The sequence below is a fragment of the Tamandua tetradactyla genome, chromosome X, assembly GCF_023851605.1.
Source record: "Tamandua tetradactyla isolate mTamTet1 chromosome X, mTamTet1.pri, whole genome shotgun sequence".
Lineage (NCBI taxonomy): Eukaryota > Metazoa > Chordata > Mammalia > Pilosa > Myrmecophagidae > Tamandua > Tamandua tetradactyla.
In genome coordinates, this window is record NC_135353.1 from 153,834,337 (window position 1) to 153,861,419 (window position 27,083).

Consider the following 27,083-nt stretch of genomic DNA (forward strand, 5'->3'; position numbering starts at 1 on the left):
GAGGGGTGGGACACAGGAATTACAAAGAGGCATAAGAAAACTTTTAGGTGTTATGGATACGTTTATTTGCTGGTTCTGGTGAGAGTTTCGTGGGCATACACATGTCAGAACTTATTGGAAACGTTAAACATGTTCAGTTTTGTATATCAATTATAGTTCAATAAATCCACTAAAAAACAAAAAAAACATTGTGATGTCTAGGTACCAACTTCAGAGGTTCTAATTTAATTTGTCTCAGATGTAGCCTGGGCACCAGGACTTTTTAAAGCTTTTAGATGATTCTAATGTGCAGCAGAGTTTGAGAACCACTGTATCATTCCTCTATCACACTAATTAAAGCCCCCATCATCTTCATCTAAATTGATCCTACTTTCTAAAGGGCATCCTTCTGCCAGTCTTATTTCCTTCCAAATCATTCTCAGCACTCTAGTAAAAAATGATAATTGTACAATGCAAATCAGATCCTGTCATTCCCTTTCTTTAAACCCTCTAAGGCTTTCTTACTGTCTTTAGGATAATGCCCCCAAGTCTTTCAGGTGGATTAGCGCTACTTTGTCTCTTGCTCTTCTCTTGCTCCGCGTCCTTCAGTTCTCCTGAACTTCTTTCACTTCCTTGAACTCTCCAGTGCTCTCTACCTCTGAGAAGTCAAACATTCAGTTTACTCTGCCTGGAACACCTTCATTTCTTCTGACCCACTCTTACTTATCTTCCTGTGTCAGCCTAAATGTCAGTTCCTCTAGGGAACCTTCCTGATCGCTACACTGCTTCATCAAGTGAGACTCAGTGCCTAGGACAGTACCTCATGCACAGAGGGTGCTTGACAAAATGTAATAGTATCATCTACTTCTCTCTTGGTAAAAGTCATAACACTATTTTGGAATTATTATGTCTTCCCAGACTGTGAAATCTGTAAAAAGTGGGACAGTGTATGCCTGGTCCATTCTTGTATCTACTGTGGCATGTGGTAGGCGCTCACTCATCCATTCAAGAGATTTTAATTGAGCACCCTCTGTGTGCCAGGCATTGTTGTGGGCAATGATTTTATCTGTTCAACAGGATACTGTGTCTATGAAACTTATATTTCAAAGGAGAGACACGTGATGAATGAATGAGTGAATACATAAGTATTTGCTTAATATTTGCTAACAGAGAAAGAGAAGCTTACAGTGTCTTATTCCATGTGTTAAATAAAATTTTCAGTGCCCTTTATTTAAGGAAGTCTACTCTGATTTTAAGGTCTGCCTCACACAGTGAATGACCTATGTACTGTGAGGTTTGAATACTCAGAAAGTTTTTCCTAATGAAAGTGTTTGAAATACTTGCCCTCCCACAAATTACTTGATACTAAAATATCTTTCAGAAAGTTATCTTTCATTCTATACTTAGAAATAATGCTTCAAACACAATATTATGATGCCATAATGATGGGTGAATAAAGACTAAATATGAAAGCTACTGAACTAGGTGGTTCTCTTCAGGGCTGCCAACAGTCATACAGTGGGTTAGAAAAACTTCATAAGTCATGCAATATCAAGCACAGATATCCATACAGCACTAGGTTAAGGAATAAATATCAATGGGGAAAGAGAAAACTTACAAGATCAGAGCCATCAAGCAGAGATGCTGATTTGTCGATCATTCACTGGAGAGCATTTTCTGGACCAGGTGTGGGCTTGAATCTTGGATCTCCCTTCTTATGGAACAAGTTTGACATGGTGGCTTTGTCACTGGTTGGAATAAAGAAGCTGTCTGGAACCAGGAACCTGGATTCAGGGTGCTGACTACCCAGTACCTGTGACCTATGGATTCCTTGGAATGTTATAGTCCTCATGGGGGGAAGGACGGCAAGAAGAAGTAGGGACAGGAAGCCAGCAGTGACATTGGAAGCTGAGCTTGGGCACCACTCTTCCTATTTGGAAAAGATGAAGTCTCCCTGGGTTTCAGCTAGCTTATTGTCCAGGCAACTGGTATGAGCACCTGCTCATGATCTTGCTCTTTACATTACAAATACTTTCCTGTAGGATTTTTTTTTTGGAGATGGGGGAGAACAGGTGAGAAGGAAAGAATTAGGTAAGAAAACCCAACAACATATATTCTTAACATGAAAGAAAAAGTCATAAAGAAGAAAATGAGAGTCTAGGGACACTGAATACAAAATTCATTTTTTTTCTTTCACTAAATACTAATGGGGCAAAATTCCACAACAGAGAATGTATGTCAATATTATCTTCTAATTTTAAAACCTGAACACAACATCATAGAACATGCACTCAACAAATATTAACTGTCCCTGGATCTAATAGTGATCCAAAGCACTTGGTCAATGCAAAAGAATGATACATCTTGAAACAACATCCTTTCTACACAATTTTCATCCAGTATATCACATGTTCATCACTAGCTTATAGTTGAGAATCCCACCGCATTGGGAACCACTGCTTTGGAAATTTACCTTAAGGTATTTGTTTTAAAATCACACAGTGTAATTCCCAAATTCCTTACTGAAAATTGCGTCAATATACACATTATACCTATTAGTTACTAAAAAAGCCAATGTTTCTTAATTAAAACTATCAAAGAAATATAAACACTAATTAACTGTAAGATACTATAGCAATTACCTATAGTTTCATAAACAACATAAAAGTTACATATATGATATATATATATCTTAATTTGAAGGAAAGTAAAAGTGATTCTGAAGTAACTGAGTACTATTGTACTCAGCATTCTATATTTTATCTTTCTAAATTCATTTTATGGATAAGAAAATTTCCCGTGACTATGAGCTTCAGGTCCTGATTGTCTTACGCATCTCTCCTGACATTTTCATTTAACAGCGATGTTTTGGGGCATAACCAATGCTGGCTTTATTTTCAGAGCTGGCTTCTTAGGCCACTTAAGGAGATCATTAAATTAGTATATTGTGTGTCTTGAAAGGATTTTAAACAGTAATTTACCGGGTGATTGGAAGAATTCTCTTAATAAACAAATGCTTTTAACCTGAATACCTGTCTGTGAGCATCTCCTTACCAGATAGCTCGTCGGCCATTCTTCATCTGATGGATGCCTGGGCTCATCTTTCCTATTTGTCAGTGTAGTCATTCAAGGGAGAGCCACTGGAAATGAGACATGGGTTATCTCTTTGCTATAATAGCCAGTTTAAGAGAGAATTTTCATTTTCCTGACCTGAAAAACTTGTACTTGTCTGTGAGAGAAGAGTGAATGCTATCTCAATTAGCTTTGCATGGTTTATTCTTGGCAGTGTTAAGGGACAACAATAATTGATTTGAGGACAGAAGGCTCATAGCTCTTCTTAATGCAAATTGCTGAAATCTGGAAATACAGATTTAACAGTGCAGTTCTAAAAAGTAGTTTCATTTGGACAGAAAATAACATTTAAATAATCAATATGGAACCAGGCTGCTGAGACCCAGATGCAGTTCAAATATATCCTTGACAGAAAACATGTACATACTAGGCTCTCCAAGGAAATGGATTGAAGGTCTGCCTTTCCAAATGCAATCTACTGCTTCTTATTTTCCTTTAAAGAAATTTAGTCAAAATGTTTTCCCTCTCCAGGCGCTATGCCAGGCACATGCTGTGCAGACACTGTCAAAAGTGGATGTCACTGTAGCTAAATTCATTTCCTGCCTAAGCCAGTCCTGAGTTCCCAATCCCTTTCTTCTCAATGTTTACCCTTCTTCCCATTGCCTTATAGCAACCTCGCCATTCATTTTTCAGAGAAAACTAAACATTCAATCCCATTCATCAATTATTATATAGAAACCAATACTGCTGGCCATTATTGGCCTTCCTGTGACCAGCCATTCGCCATGCTGGCAACATGTGATACTTCATTTGCCCGAGACAGCATATCAGAGGTCGTCAGAAAGTGATTAAACATTATTCTGAGGTGACAGACCACACACAACATCCTGAGGAAATGAGAGCAGAAGGATTCAAAATGAAGTATAATTTTGTGAGGCCAACCCCACACAATTGAGTCAATGACTGAGATCTCCCTCTTTCCCCTTTGCCTGTAAGTTGTCTCATATTTTTAAAGTTAATGCCTATCAAGGTCTAAGTGAAGAAGAGCTACTGTGGATAGCCCAAAAGTTTAAAAAGAAATGCTGGTGGGAGCCCTCCAATTTAGATAAATAAGTTCCTAGTATATGTTGAAACACACAAATATTCATAGTGGATAATCAACTGCAAGTATATCAAAGATTGTTAATATCCTTGGGGAAAAATCACCTTGAACTGCTAGGGATAATCAACTAGTATTTATTCATGGCTGTTTATACAGTGAGTTGGCAAGGATTCATTGAATATGGGTGAGTCCAATATGTCAGAAACCTGTAGGATAGGGGAAATGAAAGGAACAATTCTAGTATTATAAAATAGCATGTCAACAAGCCAGATGATAATCTAAAGTTTCTTTTGAAGGAGGTTTCAAGTAGAGTTCTTAGCCAAAAATCAGTTTTTTCTCACACTATAGTTTATATAGGTAATGATAACAATAATAAACGCTTATTGACAAATAACTGAACCAAAGGACATAAAAACAGTTTGGGAGTTTTAAAGACCTAGAACATTTGCTTTGGATGGAATCTTGGTAGACAGACCCCAGGAAATTGTATTCACTGCCTTGATTTCTTCGTATGTGAAACAAAGAAGCACTGAATGAGATAAGTAGCATAGAATATCATAAAAAGTACACAGCAAGCTGCCTAAGTAGGTGGTCTCTACTGCAGATGAGCAGTTTGTTCCAGGCATAGCACCGCTCCTGTAGTCTTAGTAACAGAGGATGATCACACATTGCAGGTTAAATTGAGCAAATCAAAGCTTCCACCTTCAAAAATATAAAAAACTGAGTACTGAGGAACAGCCTGACTGAAATATATCTAAGAGAGTGTTTTTTAGCTGGGGGTGATGTTGCCCCCCAGGGGACATTTGAAGACATTTTTGGTTGGCACAATTCGGAGGAGTTGGTGCTGGCATCTACTGGGTTGAGGCCAGGGATGCTGTTGACCATCCTCAGTGCACAATGACCCACCCAAAGAATTATCTGACCCCCAAACGTAAACAGTGCTGAGGTTGAAAAACCCTGATCTAAGCTGATAGGTGTAAATTAAGATATTAATTTTGCTTATGCTATAATAGAACCATTGAGGTTGACAGATGTAGAAGTAGATTTTCCTTAGTTTGGATTTGTTCTATAGAAAAGATAAAGGGAGCATGTTTCCCTGATACAGTGTCCCCTCAGAAATATAAAGAAACAAAAAAAAAGCCAGAAGTTATTTTGGAGCAACATCTTAGAGGGATAAAAATGGAAGGATTTTAACAAACAGATAATGATGTTTGCTAGCTGCTGGAATGCAACACACCAGAGACAGATTGGTTTTTAATTAAAGGGGATTTATTTTGTTAGTTCTTCAGAGGAAAGGCAGCTAACTTTCATCTGAGTTTCTTTCTTATGTGGGAAGGCTCAGGGTAATCTCTGCTGGCCTTCTCTCCAGGCCTCTGGGTTCCAACAACTTTCTCCAGGGCGATTCCTGTCTGTATCTCCAAAGGCCTGGGCTGAGCTGAGATTACTGAGATGAGGTATGCCAAGCTTCTTGGGCTGTGCTACCTTGTGCTCTCTCATTTAAGCATCAGCCAATTAAGTCAAACATCATTCATTGCAGCAGGCATGCCTCCTAGCCAACTGAAGATGTAATGAGCTACAGATGAGGTTCACATACCTTTGGCTCATGTCCACAGCAACAGAACTAGGTGCCTTCACCTGGCCAAATTGACAACTGAAACTAACTACCACAGACACATTAAATAATTCTCTAGGCTTTTATGCAAGGCTATGAGGTCATATTGGCATTGGGCACTTATAAGAGAACTACATTCAAAGAGCATTTATAAAATCCTTTCTCTTGGTCATTTAAAATGCAAGAGACAAGAAAAAATGGACTTAAAACTCAGTGGATTTGAATGCCATGAGATTTTAATTAAAGGGCAAAAAAATTTTTTTGTCAGAAAACTGTGGCTTTTATGCATTTTTAATCTTTTACTTATTTGTAGACACATACACATATAAGGAGACAAAGTACAGAAGGAGAGGAGTGTTATGACCCAAAGAGTAAATATTGCAACTTAAGTTTTCTAATTAAAGACGGCATTTAGGAAAGTTGGATTGGTGTGGAAAATTGGAGCCACTAATATTGGTTTATGACCAAATAAATATTGTTATGTTTACCATTCCAGGCAGCAAAAAATAGACGAAAAGTAAGAAAAGAATTGTAACTTCCTTTTGCATAGCACTGTATAATTTGCAAAATGCTCAACATTATCTCATTTACAGAGTAATGTGGGAAAAACTTAAGTAATGACTGTTTTCTCCCAGGTGTCCAAAATACTTGGCTTATGGTAATAGAGCCCCATTGAACTATTGAGTGAATGTGTGGCTACCGAGTGCTCAAGTAACAGTAATTATAGTCTATAAACATCTAACTCGTTAATGGTATTGAGAAGTAGAAAGTAGACATAACCTATATCTGAAGACAACCTATCATACCATCAGCCTAATGCACTGGGAAATAATAAGTGGATAACTCAAGCTGCTGAAATTCACAAGAAGCCATATAAACTTGATAAATCGCTTCTAGAGTCTATAAACAAGCCAGCAAATCAATTATAATATATTTGCAATTCCTTTCTGTTTGTAACTAAAGTAATGACATGTGTTGATTTGAAAAATGAGCCCTCAGTGATAGCTTAAAAATCAGCTCTTGAGGTGGTGAAAGAAACCCCAGTCACTATTCATTAACAACACCTTCATTATATTATTTAGAGCATGCATTTGTTAAATGGAAAAAAGGGTTCTACAGATATAAACATGAAAATGCTAACCCATTAACAGTAAGACATACATTTTGAGTTGTTTTTCTAGTGGTTAAGATGAGCTTGTATTAAGCAAATCATATGTTCCTGCCCAACTTCAAGAAACAACAGGACTAAGGTTGTAATCTATGGTACAGTACTTCAGTACTTCAATGAAGTACAAAACCCTGGCTTTTATCCAGATCATTGGGAAAGCCTTACATTTCCTTTTAGAAACTATGACAGGCTTAGAACCAACTGAAAGGATTCCAATGCTCAGATACATAATGCCACTTATTAGATTCAAAGACTCTTAGACTCAATGAAAGATGACATGGGGAGCCATGTGTCCACTTAAACTTCATCATTCAAACTTGTACATACCATCATATGCCCTGAGTTTGTTCATGTTTTCAAAGCTGATTCAAAGGTGTAGGCTTGGGCAGAAGGCAGTCTACTAATCAAAGAGCACAATAACTGCTTTTTAAATTTCAAATCTAGCATATCCACTCCTTGTTCCCTAATGATCACATAATCACAAGTTTCTTTCCATTCCAAAAACAATTTTATGGGTATTAAGGATATGTTTATACCAGATTTTTGCATTTTAATACATAGTACAAAGATGTGAATATGACCATGAAGTGAACAAACTGACTTAGAGCAGTCTAAATGCAAATTAAGAGAAAAGTCACCTGGAGAAAGATACCTTTAATTATGTCCAGAAAGCATGGCAAACTGAGCCATGGTTTGGGAAGATGTCCATCTGTGGATGTAGTCTAAGAGAGGGACTATGGCAGTAATAGGGGGTAGGGACAGGAAATGCAAAATATTTTATCAATGGCCCAGTTCTTCACTTCTCCTGAGACTATACCCTTTGCCATGTAACTTTGCAGTGCTTTCCAACATTGGTGGGGCATAATTCCCTGCCCGTGGACTTAGCCATGTGATATTCTTTAGCCAGTGATATTTTGCAGATGTGACACAGAGTCCTGAAAAGTGCTCACACAATTGGATTCACTCATTCTTGTGCTTATGCCTTCCCCATGAAATATGCCTGACCTAACCTGCTGCTCCTAGGGAGAGGTTGAGAGAAAATACAATCTGCAGCAGAACAGCCTCTATTAAGGTGTCCCAGTCTGCCCAGCCTAAAACAAAGCCCACAGCCAAACCACAGATGTATGTGCCATAATAAGTAATGTTTTAAGCTACAAACTTTTGAGGTAGTTTGTTGTTCAGCAAAAGCTAACTGATACACAGTGTTTCCTCATGATTTGGAGTCATCTGTCCACTCATAGAAGGATGTCAGGAAGTGGCTGAGGATCATGAAAAACCAAGAAGCAGCCTTCGGGTGAGGAAACGCACAAGCCCTAGGGACTGTCACAGTGACTTGACAAGCAAGGAAGCTGAATTTGGGGGTGGCGGTTGGTGTGGAGAAGAGTGTTCCAAGAACTGGTGCTAACCTTATTGGAGGGGTTTATTAGGGCCAGGGTTGCAGTCAGGAATTCCTCTCCTTTGAGATAACAGAGATCTCACAAGCAGTGAAGCTATCAGATTGGGGGGGGGGGGGGAACATTAAACATAAGGTGTTCAATGTTTTTTTCTGTGAGAAAATGAATGGATAAATCAATGCTGGAAACCAAAGTCTAAAGCAAGATTAGCCTAGAGGTTGGTCGAAACAGAGTGGAAGCAGAAATCTGTGGAAGTCAAAATATGGGTGTATGCCAGGGTGGGGTGGAAGAGAAATTCAGGCAGTCACTCAACAAAAAGAAGCACAAGCAGGGTTAAGGAATATAATCAAGAAGAAGCAGGTGGGAAGAAGGAGGTGGAGTCAGGGAAAACATAGACAACACTCTTCCTCAAGCCTTGCAGAGCAATGGATCTCAAGTCAATCACACCTAATGGCCCCCTCTCCATTGTGTTTTTTTAATTTAATTTTTTATTGAGAATTCTTCACACACATACATTCTACACATGGTGTACAATCAATGGTTCACAATATAATCACATAGTTGTGTATTCATCAACCTGATCATTTTTTAGAACATTTGCATCACTCCAGAAAAAGAAATAAAAAGAAAAAACGCATACATACCATACACCTTACCCCTCCTTCACATTGACCACTAGTATTTCCATTTACCCAATTTATTTTACCCTTGTCCCCCTATTATTTTTTTATTTATTTGGTCCATATTTTTTACTCATCTGTCCATATCCTGGATATAAGGAGCATCAGACACAAGGTTTTCACAATCACAGTCACCCTGTAAATGTTAAATCTTTATACAATTGTCTTCAAGAATGTAGGCTATTAGAACACAGCTCAACAGTTTCAAGTACTTCCCTCTAGGCACTCTAATACACTATAAACTAAGAAGAGATATCTATATAATGCATAAGAATAACCTCCAGGATAACCTGTTGATTCTGTTTGAAATCTCTCAGCCACTGAAACTTCATTTTGTCTAATTTCTCCCTTCCCCCTTTTAGTCAAGAAGGTTTTCTCAATCCCTTGATGTGGAGTTCTGGCTCAAGCTGGGATTTCTTTCCCACATTGCCAGGGAGATTTATACCCTGGGAGTCATGTCCTATGCAGGAGGGAGGACAGTGACTTCACCTGCTGAGGTGGCTTAGAGAGAGAGGCCACATCTGAGCAACAAAAGAGGTTCTCTAGGGGTCACACTAAGGCCTAATTATAAGCAGGCTTAGCCTATCCTTTGCAGGAATAAGTTTCATAGGGGCAAACCCCAAGCTCGAGAGCTCAGCCTATTGATTTTTGGTTGTCCCCACTACTTGGGAAAATATAAAAAAATTCTCCAAATGGGGAAGTTGAGTATTTCCTCCTTTCTCCCCATTCCCCTGAGGGACTTTGCAAATGCTTCTTTATTCACTGCCCAAATCACTCTGGGATATATCAGGGCATCACACTAACCTGGGCAAACAAATCTCACACCCTATTCAAGATTCCATGTACTTATGGTGTTCAACTAAACTGACCATACAAGTTAAATTAGGAAATGCACTACCCAAAATATAAATTTTTCACACCAATAAACATTTCTCCCTTTAGTCTCACACAGAAGTTGAAGTTTTAAAATATGGATGATAGATAGCATCCTTTACATTGTATTCTGCTCTACCTTAGTCCTATCCACATCAGCTTCATTCATGTCTCTACTCGATGTCTGATCACTTTTTCAACTTTTTAAACTGTTCCGGTATGGGGTACTCCTGACTTTCATAGCTTCAGAGCTCTAACTCTGAGTCTCAGGTGTAACATAAATGCCCGAAGTTTCTGGGAAAGACCATGTTATATACAAGCAGCTCAGTATCTCAGAATTTAGAATTAACAGTTACACCTCCTGAATACATGTTAATTCTGTAAGAGTTTATAATCTAGGACCCTTGACAATAAGACCCAACTTGATAACCCATGCTCTTGACTTTAGTTCACCGAATTTTTATTTTATAGTTAGTTCATATGATTGAGGCATAATATTTGTCTTTTTGTTCCTGACATTTCATTCAACATCATACAGTCCTTAAGGTCCATTCATCTAGTTGCATGCCTCACAACTTCATTCCATCTTGAGGCCACTCAGTAGTCCATTGTATATATACACCATAGTTCCCCCTTCCATTCCTCAATCATTGTACCCTTAAGCCACCTGCATTCATTGTGAATAGGGAACACTTCCGCCAGAAACACCAGTGTGCAAATGTTCATTTGTGTCCCCACACTCAGTTCCTCCAGGTATATACTGAGCAATGGGGTTTCAGGATCCATATGGCAAACCCATCCCGGCCTCCTTTGGAACCAACACACTCTCCTCCAAGGGGCTACACCTCTCATTTCCCTACCAACAGTGAATAGGTACATCTCTTTCTCCGCATTTTCTCTAGAACTTCTCTCTATTCATTTTTAAATAGTTTTATTCCCATATGATACAATCCATTCTAAGTGTTCAGACATCCCTTTGCCACCATACACTATCTGAAGACATTTCCTTTACTTCCACAAAGAATCCATACCCCTTTCCCAATCTCCCTGCCTGTGGATGTTTAGTTTTGGCATAATGCCTTTGTTACATTCAGTGGAAGCATATTACAATATTATTGTTGACTATAGACCCTAGCTTATATTGATTGTACTTTTTCTCATCACCATCTATTTTCAACACCCTGAAATATTGACATTCATTTGTTCTCCATTATGCAACAACATTTTAAAATTTCTATATTTAATCACCATCATTGCACACTCTAGGCATTCCTAAATTATACCATCTCAGTTTTTATCCTCTATCTTTCCTTCTGGTTCCATGCGTGCCTCAGCCCTTCTCCCTCTTCATACCCACATTCAGCTTCATTCAGTGTGCTTATATTATTGTGCTACAATCAGGTAGTATTATGCTATCCATTTCTGAATTTTTATCATCGGTCTTGTTGCACAATCTGTATCCTTTCAACACCAATTGCCCAATCTCTACCCTATTTCTATCTCCTGATAACCTGTGTTCTTAACTTCAATTCTCAAAGTTCAGTCATTAATTAGTGCATATTAGTGAAACCATACAGCATTTGTCCTTTTGTTTCTGGCTAATTTCACTCAACATAATGTCATCAAGGTCCATCCATGTTGTTACATGCTTAATGACTTCATTCTGTCTTACAGCTGCATAATATTCCATCGTATGTACATACCACAGCTTGTTTAGCCACTCATCCATTGATGGACATTTGGGCTGTTTCCATCTCTTGGCAATTGTAAATAATGCTGCTATAAACATTGGTGTGCAAATGTCCATTTTTGTTCTTGCCCTCATGTCCTCTGAAAAGATGCCTAGCAATGGAATTGCTGGATCATATAGCAATTCTATACTTACCTTCCTGAGGAACTGCCAAACTGCCTTCCAGAGTGGTTGTACTATTTTACATTCCCAACAACAGTGGATAAATGTGCCTTTTTACCCACATTCTCTCCAGCACTTGTCATTTTCTGTTTTTTTGATGATGGCCATTTTAGTGGATGTGAGATGATATCTCATTGTGGTTTTGATTTGTAGTTCCCTAATAGCCAGTGAAGTTGAGTATCTTTTCATGTGCCTTTTAGTGATTTGTAGTTCCTCTTCTGAGAAGTATCTGTTCATGTCCTTTGCCCAGTTTTTAATTGGGTTGTTTGTCTTTTTGTTGTTGAAGAATCTCTTTTTATATTCTGGATACTAAACCCTTATATGTGGTTTCCAAATATTGTCTCCCATGGTGTAGGCTGCCTTTTTACTTTCTTGACAAAGTTCTTTGATGCACAAAAGTGTTTAATTTTGAGGAGTTCCCATTTGTCTATTCCTTTCTTCAATGCTCATGCTTTGGGTATAAGATCTAGGAAACCGCCTCCTATTACAAGTTTTATAAGATATTTCCCTATATTTTCTTCTAAAATTTTTATAGTCTTAGCTCTAATGTTTAGGTCTTTGATCCATTTTGAGTTCATTTTTGTATAGGGTGTGAGATATGGATCCTCTCTCATTCTTTTGCATATGGATATCCAATTCTTCAAGCACCATTTGTTGAAGAGGGTCCTCTGTTCCAGGTGAATTGGCTTGACTGTCTTTTAAAAGATCAATTGTCCATAGATGAAAGGGTCTATATTTGAACACTCTATTCAATTTCATTGATCAGTATATCTATCTTTAAGCCAATACCATACCGTTTTGATCACTGTAGCTTTGTAATATACTTTAAAGTCAGGTAATGTGAGACGTTCCACTTCATTTTTCATTCTCAAGATACTTTAAGCTACTGGGGCATACTGGCCTTCCAAATACATGTGGTTATTGGGTTTTCTTTCTGCACAGTAAATTGTTGGGATTTTAATTTGTATTGCATTGAATCTATAAAACAATTTGGGTAGAATTAACATCTTAAATATATTTAGTCTTCCAGTCCGTGAACATTGTATGCCCTTCCATTTATTTAGGTCTTCCCTGATTTATTTTAGCAATTTCTTGTAGTTTTCTGTGTATAGGTCTTTTGTATCCTTAGTTAAATTTATTTCTAAATATTTGATTCTTTTCATTGCTATTGCAAATGGAAATTTTTTTCTTGATTTCCTCCTCAGATTGCTCATTACTAGTGTATAGAAACACTATTGATTTGGGGTTTTTGATCTTGTACCCTGCCACTTTGCTGTACTCATTTATTGCTCAGTAGCTTTGCTGGGGATTTTTCAGGATTTTCAACATATAGTATCATATCATCTGCAAACAGTCAGAGTTTTACTTTTTCTTTCCATGTTGGATGCTTTTTATTTTTTTTTTTCTTGTCTAATTGCCCTGGCTAGAACTTCCAGTATAATGTTGAATAACAATGGTGACAGTAGGCATCCTTTTTTTGTTCCTGATCTCAGGGGGAAAGCGTTCTGTCTTTCCCCCTTGAGGATGATGTTAAAAGTGGGTTTTTCATATATTCCCATTATCATGTTAAGGAAGTTTCCTTCTATTCCTATCCTCTGAAGTGCTTTCATCAAAAAAGGATGTTGAATTTTGTCAAATGTCTTTTTTGCATCAATTGAGATGATCATGTGGTTTTTCTGCTTTGATTTGTTGATATGGTGTACTATATTAATTTATTTTCTTATGTTGAAGTATCCTTGCATATCTGGAATAAATCCTACTTGGTCATGGTGTATAATTCTTTTAATGTGCTGCTGAATTCTATTTGCAAGTATTTTGTTAAAGATTTTTGCATCTATATTCATTATAGAGATTGGCCTGTAATTTTCTTTTCTTGTAGTATCTTTATCTGGCTTTGATATGAGGGTGATGTTGGCTTCATAGAAAGAAGTAGGTAGCTTTCCCTCTTTAGCTTTCATAGAAAGCTTTAGGTAGCTTTCCCTCTTCTTCAATTTTTTTGAAGAGTTTAACCAAGATTGGTACTAATTCTTTCTTGAATGCTTGGTCCTGTATTTTTCTTCTTCTTCTTTTTTTTGAAGCTTCTTGATGACTGATTCAATCTCTTTACTTCTAATTGGTTTGTTGAGGTCATCTATTTCTTCTCGAGTCAATATAGGTCATGCATGCTTTTCTAGGAAGTTGTCCATTTCATCTATGTTCTCTAGTTTATTACCATATAGTTGCTCATAACATCCTCTCATTACCTCCTTTATTTTTTTTTTTTTTTTTTTTTTTAATTTTTATTTTTTTTATTAATCAAAAAAAGAAAAGAAATTAACACAACATTTAGAAATCATTCCATTCTACACATGCACTCAGTAATTCTTAGTTTCATCACATAGATGTATGATCATCATTTCTTAGTACATTTGCATCGATTTAGGAAAAGAACTAGCAAAACAGCAGAAAAAGATATAGAATGTTAATATAGAGAAGAGAATTAAAATAATAATACTAATAAAAAATATATATATATAAAAAGGAAAAAGAAAAAACAAAAACAAAAGATACAAACACACAAACAAACAAACAAAAAACCATATTTCAGGTGCAGCTTCATTCAGTGTTCCAACATAGTTACATTACACTTAGGTATTATTGTGCTGTCCATTTTTGAGTTTTTGTATCTAGTCCTGTTGCACAGTCTGCATCCCTTCAGCTCCGATTACCCATTATCTTACCCTGTTTCTAACTCCTGCTGGTCTCTGTTACCAATGATATATTCCAAGCTGATTCTCGAATGTCGGTTCACATCAGTGGGACCATACAGTATTTGTCCTTTAGTTCCCGGCTAGACTCACTCAGCATAATGTTCTCTAGGTCCATCCATGTTATTACATGCTTCATAAGTTTAGTCTGTCTTAAAGCTGCATAATATTCCATCGTAGGTATACGCCACAGTTTGTTTAGCCACTCGTCTGTTGATGGACAATTTGGCTGTTTCCATCTCTTTGCAATTGTAGATAATGCTGCTATAAACACTGGTGTGCAAATGTCCGTCTGTGTCTTTGCCCTTAAGTTCTTTGAGTAGATACCTAGCAGTGGTATTGCTGGGTCGTAATCCATTCTGCCATTCTATGTCTTTTGATTGGGAAATTCAGTCCATTAACTTTTAGTGTTACTACTATTTGGATAATATTTTCCTCTACCATTTTGGCTTTTGTATTATATATATCATATCTGATTTTCCTTCTTTCTACACTTTACTCCATACCTCTCTCTTCTGTCTTTTCGTATCTGACTCTAGTGATCCCTTTAGTATTTCTTGCAGAGCTGGTCTCTTGGTCACAAATTCTCTCAGTGACTTTTTGTCTATAAATGTTTTAATTTCTCCTTCATTTTTGAAGGACAATTTTGCTGGATATAGGAGTCTTGGTTGGCAGTTTTTCTCTTTTAGTAATTTAAATATATCATCCCACTGTCTTCTTGCTTCCATGGTTTCTGCTGAGAAATCTACACATAGTCTTATTGGGTTTCCCTTGTATGTGACAGATTGTTTTTCTCTTGCTGCTTTCAAGATCCTCTCTTTCTCTTTGACCTCTGACATTCTAACTAGTAAATGTCTTGGAGAACGCCTATTTGGGTCTATTCTCTTTGGGGTGCGCTGCACTTCTTGGATCTGTAAATTTAGGTCTTTCATAAGAGTTGGGAAATTTTCAGTGATAATTTCTTCCATTAGTTTTTCTCCTCCTTTTCCCTTCTCTTCTCCTTCTGGGACACCCACAACACGTATATTTGTGCGCTTCATATTGTCATTCAGTTCCCTGATCCCCTGCTCAAGTTTTTCCATTCTTTTCCCTATAGTTTCTGTTTCTTTTTGGAATTCAGATGTTCCATCCTCCAGTTCACTAATTGTAGCTTCTGTCTCTTTAGATCTACCATTGTAGGTATCCATTGTTTTTTCCATTTTTTCTTCTTTGTCCTTCAGTCCCATAAGTTCTGTGATTTGTTTTTTCAGATTTTCTATTTCTTCTTTTTGTTCAGCCCATGTCTTCTTCATATCCTCCCTCAATTTATTGATTTGGTTTTTGAAGACTTTTTCCATTTCTGTTCGTATATTCAGCATTAGTTGTCTCAGCTCCTGTATCTCATTTGAACTATTGGTTTGTTCCTTTGACTGGGCCATATCTTCAATTTTCCGAGCGTCATCCATTATTTTCTGCTGGTGTCTGGGCATTTGATCAGATTTCCCTGGGTGTGTTACGCAGCTGGTTGAAAGCTTTTTCTGTGAAATCTCTGGGCTCTGTTTTTCTTTTCCTGCCCAGTAGGTGGCGCTCGTGGCGCTCGTCTGTCTGCACGGCAGTCAGCCCGGGAAACCGCGCGTGGAGGCGGGGGTCGCTGGCTGCCGCGGCTTGGGAGAGTGCCGGTCCTAATTGCCCAGCTGGCCCGAAACGCCAAGCGTGACGGGAGGGCCCCGCTATCCAACGTTCCCAGTCAGACCAGGGAGCCACGTGCGTGGAGGGGACCCCAGTAGCCAGCCGCCCCGGCCGGGAAAACGCGCACCCCTCGGTTATCTCACCGCAGCGCAGCGGATTCTCCCTGCCCGTTCAGCCGTTCCAGAACGGGGTACGCTGCCTTTTTGGTCTCTGTCGTGACTCCAGGAGCTGTTTCGTATTGTTTCTGTTTCTTTAGTTGCCCTTCTGGAGGAGGAACCAAGATCCGCGCGTCTTACTAAGCCGCCATCTTCTCCGGAAGTCCACCTCCTTTATTTTTGCAGGGTCAGTAGTTATGTCTCCTCTTCCATTTCTGATTTTATTTATTTGTATCCTCCCTCTTTTTCTTTTTGTCAACCTAGCTAAGAGTCCATCGATTTTATTGATTTTCTCAAAGAACCAACTTCTGGTTTTGTTGATTTTCTTGATTGTTTTCATGTTCTGAATTTCATTTGTTTCTGCTCTAATCTTCATTATTTCTTTCCTTTTGTTTACTTTGGGGTTAGTTTACTATTCTTTCTCTAGTTCTTCCAAGTGAAGTTAGTTCCTCAATTTTTGCAGTTTCTTCTTTTTTAATATAGGCATTTAAGGCAATAAATTTCCCTCTTAGCACTGCCTTTGCTGCTCCCCATAAAGTTTTATATGCTGTGTTTTCATTTTCATTTACTTTGAGATATTTACTGATTTCTCTTGCAATTTCTTCCTTGACCCACTGGTTGTTTAAGAGTGTGTTGTTTAGTCTCCATATATTTGTGAATTTTCTGGTCTTCTGCCTGTTACTGATTTTCAACTTCATTCCATTATGATCAGAGAAAGTGTTTTGTACAATTTCAATCTTTTTAAATTTATTGATACTTGCTTTGTGAGCCAGAAAATGGGCTACCCTTGAGAATGATCCATGAGCACTTGACAAAAATGTATATACTGCTCTTGTGGGGTGTAATGTTCTGTAAATGTCTGTTAAGTCTAGTTCATTTATAGTATTATTCAAATTCTCTGTTTCTTTATTGATCCTCTGTCTAGATGTTCTATCCATTGATGACAGTGGGGAATTGTAGTCTCCAACTATTATGGTAGAGGTGCCTATTTCTCTCTTCTGTGTTGTCGGTATTTGTCTTATGTATTTTGGAGCACTCTTAATCAGTGCATAAATATTTATGATTGCTATGTCTTCTCGAATTATTCCTTTTATTAGTACATAGTGTTCTTCTAATTTTTATTAGTTCTTGTAGTGTTCTTCTTTCAATTACATTTGAAGTCTAATTTGTCAGATATTAGTATAGCTACTCCTGCTCATTTCTGATTGTTGTTTGCATGAAGTATCTTTTCCCAATCTTTCACTTTCAACCTATTTTTGTCCTTGGGCTTTTTGTTTGTTTGTTTGTTTGCATGGGCAGGCACTGGGAATTGAACATGGGTCTCCAGCATGGTAGGTGAGAACTCTGCCTGTTGAGCCACCATGGCCCGCCCAGTCCTTGAGTTTAATTAGTTTCCTGTAGACAGCATATAGATGGGTCCTGTTTTTTAATCCATTCTTACAGTCTATCTCTTTTGACTGGGGAGTTTAATCTATTAACATTTAGGGTTATTACTGTAAAGGCAGTACATTCTCCTACCATTTTGCCTTTTGTATTTTCTATGTCCTATCTAATTTTTTTCTTCTTTTGCCTTTATTGATAGTCTTCATTTCTACACTCTTCTCCAGACCTCTCTCTCCTGCCTTTTCCTATCTTCCTGTAGTGCTCCCTTTAGTATTTCTTACAGAGACAGTCTCTTGGTCAAAAATTCAATGATTGTTTGTCTGAAATATTTTAACTTCCCTCTCATTTTTAAAGGACAATTTGGCTGGATATAGAATTCTTGTTTGGCAGTGTTTTGCTTTTAGAATCTTAAATATATTGTACCACTGCCTTCTCACCTCCATGGTTGCTGCTGAGAAATCCACACATTGTCTTATTGGACTTCCCTTTTGTGTAACAGATTGCTTTTCTCTTGCTGCTTTCAAAATTCTATCTTTCTATTTGACATCTGACAATCTGATTAGTTAGTGTCTTGGAGTATGTATATTTGGATCTATTCTGTTTGGAGTACACTGCACTTCATGGATCTGTAATATTTTGTATTTCATAAGAGATGGGAAATTTTCAGTGATTATTTCCTCCATTAGTCTTTCTCCTCCTTTTCCCTTCTCTTTTCCTTCTGGGACACTCACAGCACATATATTTGTGTGTTTCATGTTGTCATTCAATTCCCTGTGACCTTGCTCATATTTTTCCATTATTTTCCCTTTATTTTCTTTTGTGTGTCAGATTTCAGATGTCCAGTCCTCTAATCTTTTCTTTTGCCTCTTCAAATCTATTATTGTAGGTTTCCATTGCTGCTTTTTTCATCTGTGCCTTTTATTCCTATAAGTTCTGTGATTTGTTTTTTCAGGCTTTTAAGTTCTTCTTTTTGTTCACCCAATGCCTTCTTTATATCCTCCCTCAACTCATTGATTTGATTTTTGATGAGATTTTCTATATTTGTTTGAACATCCTGAATTAGTTGTTTCAACTTCTGTATCTCATTTGAAGTGTTGGTTTGTTCCTTTGACTGGGCATATCTTTGATTTTCCTAGTATGACTCATTATTTTGCTAGTGTCCAGGCATTTAATTTCCTTAATTAGTTTATTCTGGAGGTTGTTTTCACTCTTTTACCTAGGGTTTTCTTGCTCAATGGCTTTGTTCTCTAACTGTTCTTTGACATTCAGTTCAACTTATTCTAGACCTCTAGCATAGGTTCTGTTTAACTGATCAGAATTTTTAACTTTTGTTTTTCTGTTTCTTGCCCTGCTTATATGAGGCCTTTTTTTTTTTATGAGGAGGATCTCCTCAGATATTATAGACCCCAGTCAGATTTTCCCAGACCAGACTGGCCTCCTCTCAGGAGGAAGGAGTCACCTGCATCAATTTTCCCTGAGGGTGAGATCTAGCAGGTTGACAGACTTTCCTTTGAAGCCTCTAGACTCTGTGCTTTTCATATCCTGCCCAGCATGTGGCATTTGTCCGCCCATGGCTTCCCACCATTGTAAAGTGATGTGGTGCCTTTAATTTCAGCAGACTCTCCCTGCCAGGGCTGTGGTTCAGACAGTGGTGCAGTTGTAGGTTGACACTGATGCTTCAGCTTTTCAGTCCCTGGGGCCTGAATTCCTTGAGGGAGGGATTCCACATGAGCAGGGCCCCACCTTTCTCTTGGGAAAGGTGCAGCCTTTAAGGAACTAACTCCTTTCACCTGATCAGTTACTTTGTCTCTCAAACAAGCTTAATTCCACCCTTGCTTGGGTCAGTGCTGGAGCATGAGAAGGCTTCCAGTTCTATCTAATGAGCTGTTAAGTAGTAGAAAAAAAGAAAAAAAAAATCCTTTTCAGAGTAGGACCTGAGCTCCTCAGATTTGTCAATAAAGAGCTTAAGTTGATTCATGGCTCTATGTATCTTCAGGCTCTATGTACCCCAGTTTTTAGGGTCCAGCCCTTTTCCAGTATTTTGTCCTGTCTGATTCAAAAAGCGTTTTTTTTTTTTTTTTTGCCCCCTCAGCCCTACCCCCTCTCTGCCAGGGCAAAAACTCCTAGTATCATTAGCTCTTATTCCAAGTTTATCTGTGCTGGGGCCTATTTTCAGTAGTCACAATGTGTTAATTAATTCCACAATTGGGGCTTGGTTGAGCTAAATCCTTGCTGCTAGTAAAATCTGTTTCCTTACCCCTCAGGGAAAGAGCTTGTTGTGCCTTTGGGGGAGGGGCGCCAGCTTCTGTGGCTTGAGGGACTTAAACTTCTGTGTGGGGTCTCAGCTGGTTCAGCTTGTCCATACTTGTGTATTCTGTGTGTCCAGTCACTGATGTAGTCCCTGCAGCTTTTCTGTACTGTTCCTGGCTATTTATTAGCTGCTCTGGAGAACAAAGCAAATTCCACACCTCACTAAGCCACAATCTCGCCCCTTAGCTCACCCCCATTGTGTTTTTAAGAAATATTTTATACTGTCCATTTTGCTATATTGAAATGAAATTCATGGGTAATATAATCTGTCTTCATAAGTAATTTTAAAAAATTGATGCAATACCCTAACTATGATCTATATGAGACAGAAAAGGAAAGTAATTCATAATATAAAATATATTTCAAATATAAATGCTTGGGGTAACCATCTGAAAAGTGCGGTGATTACTCCCACTTATAATACATAAATTTAGATTAAAAAAATGAAACAATGTTCAATTGAATATTTTTGAAACTTTGCAAATTTTCTGACTTTCAAATAAAGGCTAAATAATTATTTTCATGCATATTCATGGAATCTCTATAATGGAAACAGGTACAAATACAGACTGATTCAGGTGTATTGTGTTGACCACTCACATATGCATGGCATTGCCATTAGTGACATGATTTTCAAGATTAGGAAATAATTCCTAGTAAAATTCCAAACTAAATAAGTTCAATCTTTCCTCAATGTATATGGTGGTTGCTTTGACAGTCCTAGAAAATATAGTGATTTTTTAATAGTGATTTTAAAATCACAAAAAAGTGCTTTTTTAACGTAAAAAGCGAAAGTATGTTCCATACTTGTTCTAGTTTGCTAGCTGCTGGAATATACACCAGAAAAGGAATGGATTTTAAAAAGGGGAATTCAATAAGTTGCTAATTTACAGTTCTAAAGCTGAGAAAATGTCCCAATTAAAGTAAGTCTATAGAAATGTCCAATCTAAGGCATCCAGGGAGAGATACCTTGGTTCAAGACAGCCAATGAAATTCAGGGTTTCTCTCTCAAGTGAGAAGGTGCATGATAAACACAGGAGTTCTCTCTCAGCTGGAAGGACACGTGGTGAACACAGCATCATCTGCTAGCTTTCTCTCCTGGCTTCCTGTTTCATGAAGCACCCAGGGAGGTGTTTTCCTCCTTCATTTCCAAAGGTCGCTGGCTGATGGGCTCTCTGCTTCTCATGGCTATGTCATTCTGCTCTCTCCAAATCTCTCTCATTCTCCAAAATGTTTCCTCTTTTATAGGACTTCAGAAACTAATCAAGACCCACCTGAATGGGTGGAGACATGTGGTCACCTAATCCATCTTAACAACCACTCTTGATTAAATCACATCTCCAGGGAGATGATCTAATTACAGTTTCAAACATACAGTATATTGAATAGTGATTAGAAGAAACGGCTGCCTTTACAAAATGGGATTAGGATTAAAACATGGCTTTTCTAGGGTACATACATCATTTCAAACCAGCACAATATTTGATAATTATTAACAGGTTTTGACTATCATGAATTTCCGGTAGTACATTGGAAAGTAGTGCAGGAAGCAAGAAAAATTTTCATAGATCAGATTTGTCCAGCACACGTCTATCAATTCTGACCTCTTCCACTAAATGTCAATAGTGCCACCGTACTCCCATGAATTTGCAAAACAGCCCCTAAAGAGCAGTACTGTCACCATTGAAAAACTGCTGAAGTCTGCACTGGTGGGGGCAGGGGGGAGAAAGAATGTCTGACCAAGATTGAGGTTAAAATATAAACAGGAATAAGTCAAGTAGGTTAAATGAGAGTGTTTTAATAATTGGCAATGTTTTGGAATTAGATTGCCATTAAAGAAATCCTTTATCAAACAAGAAAGAAATTTGATCAATACTGTATAAAATGAACTGTTTTATAATTGTATTTTAATAAGTAAAGAATCTTCAATCAAGCTAGTCACATTTCTTTGTGCAAGTTAGCCAAGGTGTGACAATGAAAAGTGCAAATTAATTCCAAGGGCCAGGTATGGAAACTAGCAAACCAGACCAGGAATCAGAACAAAATTTTCAACTTTGAACTGGGGCACTATGTAGGAAACTGAGGTAGGCACCCACTCTATCTCTGGGTCAGAACAGTAAGGAAAAAAATGCTGAGGACCAATTTCAAGGTAGCAGGGCAAGGCTCACTGGGAACCAGATTCATTGGCAGTAAATGGAGGCTGCTGATAAGCTTCTAATGTCATAGGCAGCTCGGGGGTACAGCAGAACTGGGACAGAGCATTAGGGATTCATTCACTCATTCATTCATTCAGAGCCTCCAGAAGGGATGCCAGGGAAATATCTGATAAATGTGAAAATTGGACCAACCACTATTTTGCAGAGCTATTGAAAGATGAAGGAAATCTAGCTGGAAATTCCAAGAAAGCCTATCAAATGAATACAAAAAATGAGGCAATTAACTCTAGTGAAAACAAGAATTTATACAAGAAGGAAATATAATCATAAGATATTACTTGGCTTTACAAAGAATACGTACTTAATCAGAATAATGAAAACACTGAATATGGATTTAATGTGTAAAACTATATTGGGAAGAGGGGGAGGGAAATATGTATTTGTGAGTAGTACTTTAAATGATTTTATCTTCATATTCCATAGGAGGAAGTAAAAAGATGATAATTAAAATAGAAAAAAATCAATAAACAGCAGAAGCCTGTTATTTACAAATGTGGCAGTATATATCTGAAGAGATATCTTTAAAAATTGAAAGGAGATAGAGGAATCACAAAGATAATCACAGGGTAGTAACTGCTTTGTTTCATTACGAGATCTAAAGTATAATTTAACTTTTTCATACATATACATATACATGTATACATGTGAATAGACATTTATTTTTATGACCATTTTAATTTGAAATTATGATATATCCATTCAGTGGGATATTATGCAGCTATTAAAAAGAATAAGATGAATCTATATGCACTGACTTATAAAGATGTCCGAGATGTTAAGTGGGAAAAAAACATAGCAATTTTGTGAAAATAGTAATAATTGATCTTAAATTCTGTAAAGAAATACAATTTAGAGGAAGAGAAACCTAACTTTTCACAGTGCTGGTCATTGTGGGGAGCTTTCACTTTCTATGTTATATATGTTTAGTTTTTTATAAAAGCATTATTACTTATGTGAGCAGAAAAACAACAAAGATATATACGTTTTTAAGAATGAATGGGAGGCAAAGATGACTTCTAGATTTACAACAGGTAATTAGATAGAGTCTGTGAGCTGAGGGGAAGGAAGATTATAGCAGATGTTTGGGAAGAACCACAAACCAAGAAGTCCTGTTTAGATATGTTACATTTGACATCAGAGAGGAAGCTGAGAGTTTATGTTTGTTTTTATTATCTTTAGGAGTGGGACTTTTTATTCAATGGTGATTCCATGGAATTATGTTAGATGTTCTTTAGGATAGCAATGGTCTCAAATAGTATCATTTAAAAGTAATCAAATAAAGGTCCTCAAAAACACATACTTAAGAAATATTTCCAGTTTTGAAGTTCCAAGAAATGAGACACATTGAAGTAGGCTGAAGAACCAAATAGAAAATACTCACATAACAATAGTAGAGAAGATTTGCAATATCCATTGAATGAGTATGTAAACTTGATCTCTGTGTGAAATTTCCATTCAAGTCATAGGTCTACAGTTGACACCAAAGAATCCTATTTCAAATGTAACTGATATCAGGTGAATTTTGCATCATTTAAACAGATTATAACTTTTTTTTTTACAAGTCTTTGACACTGCTATGGATTTTTGTTGTTATTGTTAATAATTTCAGTACATAGAAGATGAAAGCCAGGCAAGAAAGATTTTTTGAGACAATTAATATTTCATGCCAAGTATAGAGAGTATCTTTTTAAAAGTATTTTTAAAACATTTTACTTGGAAGTAATTTCAAATTTATGTAAGTGTTGCATAAATAGTATGAAAAACTTCCATGTGCTCGTTGGTAATGAGATTCACCAGTTGTTAATATTCTTCCCTACTTGTTTTATCATGCCTTCTGTCCCTGGATAGATGGATGATGAATAATGGATGGATGGATGGATGGATGGATAGATTTTTTTCTGAATAATTTGAGAATAAATAGCAGAAATTATGCCTTTTTTTACTCCTGGATAAGTCATTCTGTATTTCCTAAGAACAAGAATATTCTCTTACAGAACCACAGTACCAAAATCTGAAAATTTAGCATCAATAAAATACCATTATTTAATGTATGAACCATATTTCAAATTTTGCCAATTGTCCTAAAAATATCCTTTATAGTAAATCATTAAAGGTCCAAACTCCTCTCCAGGATCGCATATTACATTTAATTGTCATGTTGCTTTGTTCTCCCTTAATCTGAAACAGTTCTGCAACCTTTATTTTTCTTTTATGACATTGACATTTTTGAAGAATACAGGCCATTATTTTACTGAATGACCCTCTATTTAGGTTTGTCTGATGTTTCCTAATGATTAGATTTGAATTAGGCCTTTTTGAGGCAGGAACACCACAAAAGTGATGTTGTGCCCTTCTCAGTTTATCCCATCAGGAGGTACATTCTGCTGTTCTGTGCCATTATTAGTGATTAGAGTGTATCTTCTCTACAAAAAATAATCTAGAAAAACCAAGCTCATCAAGCCAATAGAAGTGCTGCTCAATTTTGGTGCTTTTTCATAAGTAGCAAAAACATAAGTTGCTTTGACCTAAACACAGTATTTTCTTTGAAAAGAACGTCAGTCCCCAGTCAAGGAAAAGAGAGTCAGTTCCTGGTCAACATAACCTACTGAACATCACCTTTATTGGCACCAGCTGAGAGTTCTGAATTCAGATTTAAATTATGTTGAAAATTAATGTGCTTGGTGAGATATCCTGTCAAAAGCCTAGATTGAACTTAGCTGGTGGCCAAAGGATATTGCTTTACAGTCAGCATGTTTGGGAATTACTCACATCAGAAGGAAAGGAGACCACCTCATGAGAGTGTGTATTGGGTTTTTGCAAAGGGTTAGCTGCAAAGTGCTTTCCTATAGCTCAATGAAATGAAAAGGATGAGATTCATTTTTCTCTCATTTTGCTTCCATTTGATTTTGTTCTGTTAGCAAAGTACTTGAAGTAAAGCATCTATTAATCTTGGAACAACCACTGAATTTAATTACCATGTCTAATGTTAGCTTGTACAAAGTGTTATAGGGATATGTTTTCTTCCATAAGAAGTACAGTACAATATGTTCTTCTGTTTCAAATCCATTTCACTTAATTCCAGTGCTTTGACAAGAAAAAGCAATACTGCTACCGACCTTCATATTCAGGCTGTTCTCTTGCTTAACTGCACACCTGAGAAAAATCACATCTCTCTTTCTTCCATCCCAAAATGCTGCTAAGTAGGACTATTTCCATTTGCTGAAAACCTCCCGCCAAAAAAAGAGAATGAAGAAAGCATGAATAATTGTTGCATTCCAAGAGACCGTGCTGAATTTTATTAGTGTACAAAGCATATTGTATGAATTTACTGGGGATCTTTATTCTGAGCTCACATATGTTCTGCAAAGCTGTCATTATAAACTGCTCTTAGAGCAATGCTGAGTGGCTCATTCTGTTTCCTTGTATGGCCATTCACCCTTTTGGGTGAGATGGTGGGTGGGTATTAAACTCCTCATGATAATATGGGAATCTACACAAAATTTATACTTTTCTGCAAATTTTTAGGAGAAGCAAGTAGAGATAAAAACAAAATGCCATACTGATTCTCTCTGGAAGACTCTTGAATTAAAAGACTATTTAAAACTGGGAGGCAATTTGGTGGGATGTTGAGTAATAGTAAATTACATGTACATGGAAGACAACAATGTGACATTTGTGAAAAGATGACCTTCCATCTTTCTGACAGAAAAAAAGAAAAAGATTTAATTTAAAGTACAGTGGTGGGTACCTGAGTTTCCTGTGGCTTCCACAGCAAAATACCACAAACTGGGTGGTTTAAAACAACAGAATTTATTATCTCATAGTTCTGGAGGCTAGAAGTCCAAAATCAAGATGCCAACAGGTCTATGATCCCTATGAAACCGGTAGGGGAGAATCCTTCCTTGCCTATTCTAGTTTCTGGTGGTGGCCTGCAATCCTTGGTTTTCCTTGGCTCGTATCTACAACACTTCATTCTCTGCTTCTGCCATCACATGGCCTTCTTCTCCTATGTCTGTTTGTGTCTCTTCTCCTCTTATCAGGACAACAGTCACGACCCTACTCCAGTATGACCTCATTTTAACTCAATTAATCCCATCTGCAGTGGCTTGATTTCCAAACAAGGTCACATTATAGTCCTGGAGGTTACGACTATAACATATCTTTTTGAAGGGACACAATTTGACCCACAACAGTAGCTATTTAGATTGCACACTTGAAATAAAAAAATATAAAAAGCCCCACTAACTTATTAAGATGTGTCAAATAGGAATTTTCTTTGGCGAGTCCTAAGGGGAGGACAATTCCCATACTGTCGTAGTTGAAATGTTAGACACAGAGATGGCTAGAAAGCCTCTCAAAAAAGTTTTTAACTTATGAGACTTTAGTACATAGTCATGCAAAAGAAATGATCTTATGAGGGCAAACCAGAAACTGTTATTGCAAACAGATATATTTAACTTGTCTTCACCATTAATCATACTGCTCTGGATTTTCCATCACATTTAAGTACTGATCCCTTTTGAAATTGGTTTTATATTATAATAAATTTTACCATACCTCAGTTTCACTCCTCTCTGAAAGAAACTTGTAGATTTCTAAATGGAACCATACACACTAAAGCTTTCAAAATATAACAATGAACAATAATAAAAACTAAATAGGAGAATCATCCTATACTTGAGCTATGATGATGACAATCATACACTTGCCATGTTGGCTTAGTGAAAGAGAGACCAAATCTGAGTAACAAAAGAGGTTCTCTGGGGGTGACTCTTAGGCCTCATTATAAGTAGACTTAGCCTATCCTTTGCA

The 27,083-nt window shown here is 37.2% G+C and overlaps 1 long non-coding RNA gene across 1 annotated transcript in view; it reads right to left on the bottom strand.

The window, feature by feature from the left end:
• Positions 1–1,622: 1,622 nt before the first annotated feature.
• LOC143671545 (uncharacterized) overlaps positions 1,623–27,083 on the bottom strand; it is a 43,830-nt gene continuing 18,369 nt past the window's right edge. The window contains exons 2-3 of the long non-coding RNA XR_013169595.1: positions 3,034–3,119; positions 1,623–1,727 (exon numbers count right to left, since the gene is read on the bottom strand). This is a non-coding gene — a long non-coding RNA (uncharacterized LOC143671545). The remainder of the gene's footprint in view (positions 1,728–3,033; positions 3,120–27,083) is intronic.